Below are 11,433 nucleotides of genomic sequence, written 5' to 3' on the forward strand. Positions count from 1 at the left end.
TTTTCTCAATGAGCTATAATCTAGTAAGTAGCACTTCTCAAATTTTTAACGCTCATTCAAATTATAGGGGGATCTTTTATAAAATGTAGATTTTAATTCGCTTGGTCAGACTGGGCTCTAAGAGTCAATGTTCTAATAAGCTCCCAGGAGATGCTGATGCTACTGGTCCATGAATCTCATTATGGGTAGGAAGGTATTTAAGCAGACAGACAACGAAACTAGTAATGTCCAGTGTGTGATTGGGAAATGGAACACAAATGTCTCAATGAGATAGATGGGGGAAAATGTATATACTGAAAACAGATCCTCATGTAAAAATTCGTAGTAAATAGTAAAGATACCCCTTTCTGGCTTTCTCCCACTGTGCAGGTGTTCAAGGTAAACCAAGATGGCAGATCTGGAGTTGCAGACCATCTTCGCAGAGCTTCAAAGCAGTTATTGACACTCAACAGAAGGTGAAGCTTGTGGACATACGGCTTGAACAGCTAAACAGAATGAAAAAGCATGCACATCTTACAGATAAGGAGATTATGCCTGCTGAGTAACAGTAATGTATATGAAGGTGTAGGAGAAATGTTTATGCTTCAGACCGAGGAGGCAATTCACAATCAACTGTTAGAGAAACAAAAATAGAAGAACAATTAAAGAATTGGAACAGAAAGAAATCCTACCTGGAGCGGTGTTTTTTCTGCCGAGGACAACATCTGGGATGTGGTGATGGCACCAAAGGCACAGTAGGAAACCTCTAGCAGAAGCTTCCCCCCTCATATTCCTGGAAAGGGCAGTGGGGCCTTTGTTGGGGAATCCGCCTCTTTCTGCCTTGATGGATGTTTTATTTGGATGCTCTGGTAGGCTTATGTTATCTACTTCACCCTGATACCTTTTCAGATTCCAACTGTGTATTTTGTATCCTGCCTCTGCTTGTCATCTCTGTTCAGGACAGTCTTCCCCCCTGGGAGAAGACCAGGGCATAGCTGAATTTAGGTGAAGTTTGGTAGCAGTCTGCCTAAACATTCCTTCCCTGCTTCCTCCCAAATGTTTCAAAACAAAATGCTGTAACAAACCAGTGGCAGCTCTATGGCTGTCTCTCTTTGGCCAGCGTCATAAAGTGGGCACTACAATCTTAAGGCTTCCTAGTGGCTTAGGGGCAGTGATGTGCTGTGGCTGACTTGTACTGGCTTGCCATAACTAACTATTAAAAAATTGTTAGAGTTCTGTTCCAAGATAGTTGTGAAACACAGCTGTTATTAAAAATTGATTATGTAAATATACAATTATATGTAAAACAGGGATAACAAATACTCAGAACTTATCCCTTCCTTAAAAAAACAATAACAATAAATATAGATCACCAGTATATTCGAAAAATAAGAATATTCCCTAAATATGTTCCAATTGCTATAAAAATATATCCCCACTTGAAAACATTTAACAAAACATATTCCCAATGGATTAGAGAACTAAGCATTATTAGGAATTAAGTAGAACCATAAAAAAAGTATAAATGAACACTCCACTGATCTAATTAAGTAGAACCATAAAAAAAGTATAAATGAACACTCCACTGATCTAGAAATGGAAAAGAATTTTTGAGTTACAAAAAGGAGTGGGGGGAAGATGAGAAAAGAAAAATAATAATATGACAAGAAAATTTAAACATTGTTGTGCCTCCGAAAGAAGATGAAGGGATAAATCTGTTTCTTGTCAGGACCCCCAATGAATGGTGGAAAACAACTCTGTCTTCATGGACATGGTTATATCTGGACTCCGAATTAATTAATAAAGGCATTTAGTTATGAACGGCATCCACTGCCAATCTTCACAACACCGTTGTCCTCCTTTGATCCTACATAGGCTCTTAAAATCTGCCGTGACTGTGCTCCTGTACTAAAACAATCCAAACTAGGTACAGGCACTCAAGATGCTTGACAATTAGACCCAATTCCACCTACTCCTCCATTATTACATTCCACTGTTTCTTTCATGACCTCCTCACTCTAGCACTTTAAAGAAGCTGGTTTTTCATCCATTGTGCCTTTACCATACCATTTTCCAAATTTATAATGCCACCACCCTCACTTCTGCCTCTCCAAACCCAACAATGCATCTGAGTACAACTCACGTTCCACCTTTTTTGCTCTTTGGCTGAACCACTATACCGAAAAGGTCTTTACACTTCATGGGAATTTCACAGTAAGTGATACCTGTGAGAACTTTAAGGAACCGAACAGGATGCCTTGATTTGAAACCATATATGTGAAAGTCCTGTAGTAAAATGTGAAGTTCGGGTTTTGAAGAACGGAGACTGTCAAAGTCTTAGCATATGGCCTTGTATCTTTGTGCTCCAAATAAATAACCACTGAATTAATGCCCAGCCCTGGGGTAAGATGCTAACCACACAGTTTTAAGTATTCGTAAGAGCTTTGCTTCTGTCGTTTTCCAAACCACCTAAGAACCTTAGAATATTTATACGAGATTTTTCCTAAAACCCCCCAATATGTACTGATGAATTCTATTGATATTCTATATTTCATAAAGCTAGGTAGTTTATACCACTAAATTTGCCTTCCTAGAAATTGTAAAGAATTACTGCATTTTTAACAAAAATTTTAAATTCCTTACAGAATTGTTAAACTCTGCCATGTTCCAAACTATGCATTAGGGAAACTTAAAAACTGTATTAGGAAATACTAATCTAAAAGTAACTGTTATTTGGGGTGCCTGAGTGGCTCATCTGGTTAAATGTCCGACTTCAGCTCAGGTCATGAGTCACAGTTTGTGAGTTCAAGCCCCGCATCAGGCTCTGTGCTGACAGCTCAGAGCCTGGAGCCTGCTTTGAATTCTGTGTCTCCCTACCTTCCTGCCCCTCCCCACCTCACATTCTCTCTTTCTCTCTCTCTCTCTCAAAAGTAAATAAATATTAAAAAATATTTAAAGTAATTATTATTCTTTTTAATATATTACTTTTTTACTAATGGACTGATTCATTTACCTTCTAGAAAATATTCCTCTCTATGTGATATATGCATAAACGTGCATTCTTTATGTATAATTTACATATTTACTCTCTATTTTTTGTATACATGGAGTCAGCGTTCACTGTTCCATTCTTTCACACTGGTTTCTTCACTTGTCTCTTACATAGTTTCATTCCAAGATGGGATCAGGGCTAATATATTCCCTGAGGTTTTTCATGATTGAGTATGCCATTATTGAATATGCCATTTTGTACTTGGGTAATAACTCGCCTGGTTATAATATTCTCAAGACATGCTTTTCCCTTAAAATTTGTAAATATTGTTCTATTATCTCCTGGCACTTCATTTTTTCCATGGAGGTATTTGAGCCTAACCATATTAATTCCCTTTGTCATTTCTTGAATATCTAATGAATTCTTTCTTTATCCTTGAAATCCAATCACTTTACCAGAATGTCATGAAATTGGTTCTTCTAATGAATTTCTTGAAAACGGTGTGCCTTTGATTTGTGGGTACTATTTTTAATTTCAGAAATATTTTCACTATTATTATTATTATTATTAGTTCCATTTGTTGGGTTTTCACTTCAGTTACAACATTCATCTTGATTTTGGATCAACATTTTGTATATGCCATGGACTGTAATGTCTTCTTGATTTCTTTGCTTTTCCCCCTTCATTTTATTGAGACTACTTCTATGGCTTTCTTCTGTTGCTAATTGTATTTTCCACACTGTCTAATCTGTTCCTACGATTTCTATTTAATCATTTCTGTAATGGCACCACTTTGGTCCTCTATTCACTTGATTTTCCAATCTCTCCTTTCAGCTCATTCACACTTAATCATCTCATATTTGAAGTGGTCCCTCATTAAAATTATGTTGTCTTTAGCATGAAACATATGGGGGAAACTTTCTTCTGTTTTTCTGTTTGAGTTACATTTTCTTCCAGAATGAATTCTTTTGTCATTTCTGTGCCTTATACCTGTCTTTATGTTCTAGCATTCTTACATGCTTTCCATGTTTGTTCCATGTTGAATGTAGTCTTTTTTAAAGGTATTTTACTTATTCTGCCATAGGGTGGGCACATTTTTGTTGATACTTTTTCCAACTTACCTGAGACCTGTTAGATTTGTGCTCAAGACTTCATTCAAGGAGCGACAGTAGATATTCTAACCACAGTCTTATAGCCTAAAACCCTATAACACAAGGGAAATTGTCAATTGAAGTATCAGTGTCCTGGTTTGAGAATTTGATTTCTGGACCACGCATAGGGCAAAGAAAAATTTCCAGATATCTAGTTATCAATGCTATGACAACCCACCCAGAAATAACTTCAATCATTAACTTCCTTATGAGAGTTTTTTCCCCCTAGTAAGTTCTGGTTCTCCTACTACTCATCAGAATATTTTTCAAAATATATACTTTAAAATGTATTAAGAAAAACCCTAACAGCATAAAACTGCCTGATAATTAACCTAAGTCACAAGTCTGCCAAAGAATTATTCTTTGTGTACTAGAGAAAAATATAAACAACAAAAGTATCCTCATAAAGTTCATTTTCAAATTACTTAAGTCATGATAGCCTGTACATTAATTGTTTGCTACATTTATGCTTAATATATTATCAATGCCAGTTTGGTCTATACTCTGAGACATTTAGTTTTTGCTTACTTTCACCATTGTAACAAAAAATAAAATTAAGTAAACAAACTGAAAATCAGTGACATTTCTGGGATCCACCAGAGAATTAAGGCCACAAGACAAACAGTTACCCTGACATTTGAGGGGACAGACAAATGCAGAGAATCAACAGCAGACATCAGCTTACTTGGAGCAGACGTAGCAGAAGACAAAAACTAGTAAGAACATCTAAATAATCATTTTGATGAATGGCTGAAGTTTTGGTACTGGATGAGTGAAAAACTACTGATGGCCACATTCTTAGGGACATGGGTTTCATGGGTTTTACTTACAGGAACCCCAACATGTTCTCACACTGAAAAAAAAAAAGATTCCTTGGTAGCTCTTGCTGGGAGAAGAGTAAAAGTAACCATTTTGAAAAATGGTTGACACGGAGTGCCTTTTATTTTAGCTCCTATTATCCAATATATCAACTGGGCTTAAAAAAAAAGTTCCAAGAAATTCTTAAGGTAAAAAAGTTCCAGTCTGAGGAGACAAACAAAACAAGAATCAGGATCAGAATCAAATATTATACAGATTTTGGAATTATTATACAAGAAAATTTAAATAACTATGAGTGATATGTGAAGAGTTAATGGAAAAAGTAACCAATATGCAAAAAAGATGGGTAAAGTAAGCAGAATCATGGAAACTATAAGAAAGGATTAATGGAATATAAGAAAAACGGGAAACTATATACCAGCAGTGAAGAGTGACTTTGGTGAACTCCAGACTGAACGTGGTGGAGAAAATAATCAGTAGATTTGAAGATATATCAATAAAAATGTCAAAAACTGGAACTCAGAAAAAATTGAAAAAGAAAACAGAACATATAAGAACTATGAAGTAGTTTTGAAAAAATGTAGCATAAATATAGATGGAATACCAGAGACAGAAGAAAGAATGGAGCAGAAGAAATATTTGAAGTAATCATGGCCAAGAATTTTCCAAAATTAGTGACAGATACCAAACCATAGATCCAAGAGGCACAGATAACAGAAGCAGAATAAATCTTTTTTAAAAAACATATGGAAAAAAATCATATTCAAACATCAGAAAAACAAAGAAAAAAATCTTGAAAGAAGGGAAAGAAAAAAACTTTACCTCTTAGAGAAACAAGAGTTAGAATTATGGCAGACTTCTCATCAGAAACCATGTAAGAAAGAACAAAGTGGAGTAAAATACTTAAAGTATTGAAGAAGAAAAAAACCTCCCAACTTTGAACTGCATATCCAAGGAAATTATTTTTCAAAAGTAAAGGCAGAATAAGACTTTTTTCAGACAAATAAAAACTGGGGAAAGCCATCATCAGCAGACCTGTCCTGCAAGAAAAGTTAAAACAAACAAATAAAAACAGTTCTTCAGGGAGAAGGAAAATGATATAGGTTGGTGTGGCAGGCAGAACAGCAGCCCTCTAAAGAGGTTATACCTTAATCTCCCGAATCAGTAAATATGATGTTATCTTACATACAAAAGGGACTTTGCACATGTGATTAACATAGGAATTTGGGGATGGAGGTATTTTCCTAGATTATCTGGGTGGACCTAATGTAACCACAAAGGTCAGTATAAGAAAAAGAAGGAAAAAGGGGCACATGGGTGGTTCAGTCGCTTAAGCATCTGACTCTTGATTTGGGCTCAAGTCATGATCTCATGGTTTGTGAGATAAGCCCCACCTAAATCTCAGAGAGATTAGCACACAGCCTATTTGGGGTTCTCTTTCTCTTCCTCTCTGCCCCTTCTCTCTCTCTTTCAAAATAAATAAATAAAAGTTTAAAAAAAAAAAGAAAAGGAAGGAAATGGAGGAATTGGGGAAGGAGACATAACAAAAGGAATAGAGTTGATGGTGATATGGTCATAAACCAAGGATTGAGGACAGGCTCCAAAAGTTGGAAAAAAGAAGGAATAAGTTCTCACTTAAAGCTCTCAGAAGGAGCATATCTCTGATAGAGCATTGATTTTGCCCTATAACATACATTTTAAATTTCTGTTATCCAGACCGTAACATAAATAATACATTTAATGTTATGTTACCATATATATCTCTCAATTTTAAGTAAAGATAACAAAAAGGAAGATAATAAATTATTACTATCCACTAAGTTTCTAATAATTAGTTACAACAGCAGTAGGAATCTAACACAGATTTTTGGTACCTGGAAAGAGGTGCTGCTATAGTAAATACTTATGAATAGAGAATACTTATAAACCAGCTTTGTAATTGAGTAATGGGAAAAAGCAGGAAGAATTTTAAGAAACATAATTTTAATGAGCTAGATTGCCTTGGACAGACTGTTGGTATAAATATGATTAATAACTCTGTTAGCACTCAGAAGAAAGAGAAAAACATGGTAAAGAAAGGGAATACTTACATCATCATAAACAAACTGTTGGTGGAAATGTGAATATTATGAGCTACCAGCGAGGACTCAGGAGGAAATGAGGAACATTTTATTAGAAGTTGGAAGAGAGGGGATCCTTATTATATAGTGGCAGAAAACTTCGATGAATTGTATCTTAAAGTTAGGTAGAAAGAAAAATTCATAAGTGATAAAATTAGGTATTTTGCTGAAGATACTAACAAGAAAGTGTTGAGAGTATGCTCTGATTTCTCCTTACAGCTTATCTAGGTAAATGCAAAAAGACCCAAACTGGGAGAAGAATTGATAAACCAAAAGAATGATTTGAGAAGTTATTAGCACATCTAGATAGGAAACGTAGTTAAAATTAAGAATTTCACTGTCAGCAGCACTATCAATAATAGCCAAATTATGGAAAGAGCCTAAATGTCCATCGATGGATGAATGGAGGAAGAAGATGTGTATATATACACAATGGAATACTATTCGGTGATGAAAAAGAATAAAGTCTTGCCATTTGCAGCAACCTGGATGGAACTAGAGGGTGTTATGCTAAGTGAAATAAGTAAGTGAGAGAAAAACAGATACCATATAATTTCACTCATATGTGGAATTTGAGAAACTCAACAGATGAACATATGGGAAGGGAAGGAAAAATAAAATAAAAACAGAGAGGGAGGCAAACCGTAAGAGACTTTTAAATACAGAGAACTAAAGACTGCTGGAGGGGAGGTGGATGGGAAGTTGGGCTAAATGGGTGATGGGCATTAAAGAGGGCACTTGTTGGGATGAGCACTGGGTGTCATATGTAAGAGATGATTCACTGGATTCTGTTCCTGAAGCCAAGACTACATTGTATGTTAACTAACTTGAATTTAAAAAAAAAAATTTTTTTTTTTTTTTGGCCAAGGAGGAGGAATAAACATTAGTATAATCTCTTTAAAAAAAAAAAAAAAAGAATTTCACAGTCAGGAAAGCCTGATCGAGAGAAAAATCGGAGAATGTGGCTGGACATTTTTTGAAAACCTCAGAAAGTCAAAAGTTCAGAGCATTCGGACTGTCACACAAAAGGTACTTTGAGAAGATTTAGCATGTGAAACATAGACATATTCAGTCATCTCAGCAGAAGCTAGAGACAGAGATGGGATTATCTAGCAAGATCTTAGGAGCCCCTTCTCCAGTAAATTCCTATTACATATAAAAGAGATTCACAAGGTTCTTGATAATTTTACTTCAACAGAAACACTGGCACATTAACCTGAAAGACACAGAAAGAATATGAAGTGAGAGAAGGGCTCCTGAAATTCTTCAGGCAGAAAACAGGCTGATAAAATGAGTTGGCTGCAAACATGTTCTATTCTTCAGAAAACAAACAAACAAACAAATAAACAAGGTTGATTCTGAGGGTGGAAATTTGAGCCCAGAGGACAGAGCTCTGAGCATAGAAGATGGAACCATGATTTCAGTAGACAGGGCCATGAGGCCACAGAGGTTCATTCTTAGGCCTTGAAACTTAATGTTTTCCTACCTGGATTCTGAAATATATTAAGACAAGTGACTTCACTTTTCCTTCTGTTTTCTCCCTTTTTCAAAGGGGATGTCTGTCACAGATATATTATGCCTGTCCAGTTATTGTGTTTTAATAGCAGATAACATGTCTTTTGATTTTACAGATCTTCAAAAGGAAAAGATTTTGGCCTCAGGATGGATTATACCTACAGTCTAATTCACACATGACTTAAATGATTTATTTATTTTTTTTTACATTTATTTATTTTTGAGAGACAGAGTGAGACAGAGCATGAGTGGAGGAAGGGCAGAGAGAGAAAGAGACACAGAATCTGAAGCAGGCTCCAGGCTCTGAAAAAGCGTTCAACACAGAGCCCGATGTGGGGCTCAAACCCCCGAACCGTGAGATCATGACCTGAGCTGAAGTCAGACACTTAACCCTTGCGCCCCATGATTTAAAGGTTTAGATGATGAAATATCAGACCTTGAGCTGATGAGACTTGGATGAAATTTTGAGCCTTAAGTTAATGCTGTATTTGGTTGAAACTTTTGGGAAGGTTTGGAGGGAGTGAATGCATTTTGATGCATGACGGATATGAATCTATGGGCGCCAGAAGACAACGATAGAAAGAAAAATTGTTCTTCGAAGAGATCTAGTCTTAATCACTAATGAACATGTTACCTTACATGCACATTGGATTAGGAATTTCTAAATGAGGGGCGCCTGGGTGGCTCAGTCGGTTAAGCGGCCGACTTCAGCTCAGGTCATGATCTCGCGGTCCGTGAGTTCGAGCCCCGCGTCGGGCTCTGGGCTGATGGCTCGGAGCCTGGACCCTGTTTCAGATTCTGTGTCTCCCTCTCTCTCTGCCCCTCCCCCATTCATGCTCTGTCTCTCTCTGTCTCAAAAATAAATAAACGTTAAAAAAAATTAAAAAAAAATTTCTAAATGAGATGATTATTCTGGATTAATTCTGTCCTTCATTCTGGACTAAATCACATGAGTCCTTATAAGAAAAAAAGGAAGTCAACAGTCAGAGAAGAAGATGTGATGAAGGAAGCAAGTTTGGAGTGATGTAGACATGAGGCAGGGAATGTAGACAGCTTATGGTAGCTGCATTATCACCTGGAACCTCTAGAATAAATTCAACTCTTCTTCACCTTGATTTTAGCCTCATTAAGATGTCTTTGGGACTTCTAACTTCCAGGAATATAAGATAATAAATTCATGTTGTTTTAAGTTATTAAGTTAGTGCTAATTCATTATCATTGTAATAGGAAACAAATATAGTCAGAAACTCAAATCTACATTAAAAAAATGGAAGAGTCAGAGAATGAATAAAGATAAAATAAATTTTTTGTTTTGCCTATTATTTTTTGTTTGCTTTGTTTTGTTTTTTGTTGAGAGAACTAGTTTTGGATAATTTTGCTTATTCTTAATTGATCTAAAAGATATCTGTGTTTAAAGTAACAATAATAACAATATGTTGGGTGGTTTTAACGTGGATATGCAAAATGAATGATAGCAATGTCATAAGGGCTAAAAATTAGTAATATTATGTTGTAAAATACTTGCACTACATATGAAGCTACATTGTGTTATTTGACGGTGGACATAGGTGGTTGAAAATCCACATTGCAAACTCTAGAGCAATCACTAAACATCGTTAAAAAAAAAAAGTATAATGATATGCCAAGGGAGGAGATCAAATGGAATCATAGAAAATATTCAAGTAAAACTAAAGAAGGTGTTAAGAGGCAGAAAAAGAAACAAAGAACAAATACATCAAAAAGAAAACAGCAAGAAACATGGGAGACATTAATCCATGTGTATCAGTAATCACTTCAAATGCAAATGAAGACACAGTCATAGTGGATAAACTCCAAACTATATATCATCTACAAGAAACTCACTTTAGGCATATAGATTCAGGTTAAAGCTGGAATGTTAAGACAGTGTGGTATTGATGAAAGGACAGACAGAGGTTAATGGAACAGAATGGAAAGCCCAGAAATAGGCCTATGCAAATAAATTAACTAATTTTGACAAAGGCACAAAGGCAATTCAATGGAAAAAGGATAGTCTTGAAAATAAATGGTTCTGCAACAATTAGGTATCAGTATGCATTTAAAAATGAACCTAAATACAAATCTTACACTTTTCACAAAAATTATCTCAAAAACTGGAACATAGACCTAAAGGTAAAATGAAAAATGATAAACATGGGAGGATAAACATGGGAGGTGACCTGGATACAACAATGAGATTTCAGATACAACCTCAAAAAGACACTGTGAAAGAAAAAAAAAAAGGGAGCTAGGCTGTCACTCCAATTCAAAATCAGCCCTGTGAAAGACAATTAAGATAGTTAAAAGACAAGCCACAGACTGGGAGAAAATGTTTGCAAGACACAGATGTGGATAAAGGGTTTGTATCTAAAATATATGATGACCTTTTGAAAGTCAGTGACAAGAACACACCCCAATTAAAAGTAGTCAAAAGATCTAAAGAGATACCTCACCAAAAGGATATATAAGGTGTCAAACAAGAATTTGAAATGATGTTCAATATCATTTGTCACTAAGAACTGCAATTAAGACAATAACGAGGAACCTCTACTCAGGCATCATAAACTGCTAAAATTCAATAATCTGACAATGCAAGTTGCTGATTAAGATGCAGAAAAAAAAGGAAATGTCACTGTGTGCAAATAGTACAATCTCTCTGGAAGATAGTTTCACAGTTTCTCATAAACCAGACATAAAATCCAGCAACATACTTCTTGATATTTATGCAACTTATTTTAATATTTATTGCACAAAAACTCCTACTTTAAAATTTTTAGAGTAACTTTTTATTTATAATCACCAAAAACTAGAAGCAACGAAGATGTTCTTCAATAGGTAA

The 11,433-nt window shown here is 35.5% G+C and overlaps 1 pseudogene; it reads left to right on the forward strand.

Annotated features, from left to right (window-relative positions):
• Window positions 1-388: 388 nt before the first annotated feature.
• LOC112850254 (prefoldin subunit 1 pseudogene) lies at window positions 389-738 on the forward strand (annotated as a pseudogene).
• The last annotated feature ends 10,695 nt before the right edge of the window (window positions 739-11,433 follow it).

Source organism: Puma concolor, chromosome C2 (assembly GCF_028749965.1).
Source record: "Puma concolor isolate L17-30 chromosome C2, mPumCon1.1.hap2, whole genome shotgun sequence".
Lineage (NCBI taxonomy): Eukaryota > Metazoa > Chordata > Mammalia > Carnivora > Felidae > Puma > Puma concolor.